Source organism: Nicotiana attenuata, chromosome 8 (genome assembly GCF_001879085.1).
Source record: "Nicotiana attenuata strain UT chromosome 8, NIATTr2, whole genome shotgun sequence".
Classification (NCBI taxonomy): Eukaryota; Viridiplantae; Streptophyta; class Magnoliopsida; order Solanales; family Solanaceae; genus Nicotiana; species Nicotiana attenuata.
The window spans coordinates 833,880-834,512 of NC_031996.1; positions in this window are offsets into that span (position 1 = coordinate 833,880).

Below are 633 nucleotides of genomic sequence, written 5' to 3' on the forward strand. Positions count from 1 at the left end.
GGCACAGCTAATTGAGAGCTCTTCAACCAACCACAATATAAACGTAGTTGAACAAATAGAGAAAAGCTATGACTCAATTATATAAAAACATAACAAGAATTTATCCTACAAAAGGTTCTATCAAAACTCTAGATAACAAATTAGCTATTCATAATAGTATGTAAAACTACAATACTAAAAGTCATAACCAACAATGAAAAATAGGAAGAGGAAGGAAAAAACTCGTAGAAGAATTCTCCGCCTTGCTCCCAATGTGTTCTTGCCTCCTTAGGTCGAATCTATGTCAAAAATATGTCCCCTTCTTGTTCTTGGCCGGCCTCCTTTGTTTAATATAGGGTTTAGGACTTAAAATCCCATGTTTTGCACTTTAGTCCCTGAAATTTTCGCTTCCTGCCGCGGTTTTGCCACGGTCGCGGTGGAACCGCGGCCAAACATGCCCTCTGATTCTTCAGTTGTCCGCGACCATCTTCTACCGCGGTTCTGCCGCGGTCGCGGCAAAACCGCGGTTTTTCACCCTGTTCCGTTTGGAATTTGGAAACACGTAAAACATGAAAGTCGTAGCCCTTGAGTTAGCTTTCCAACCATATATTGTGGAGCCCAAATGGAGTTCTGAGCAAAAAGTTATGTCTAATT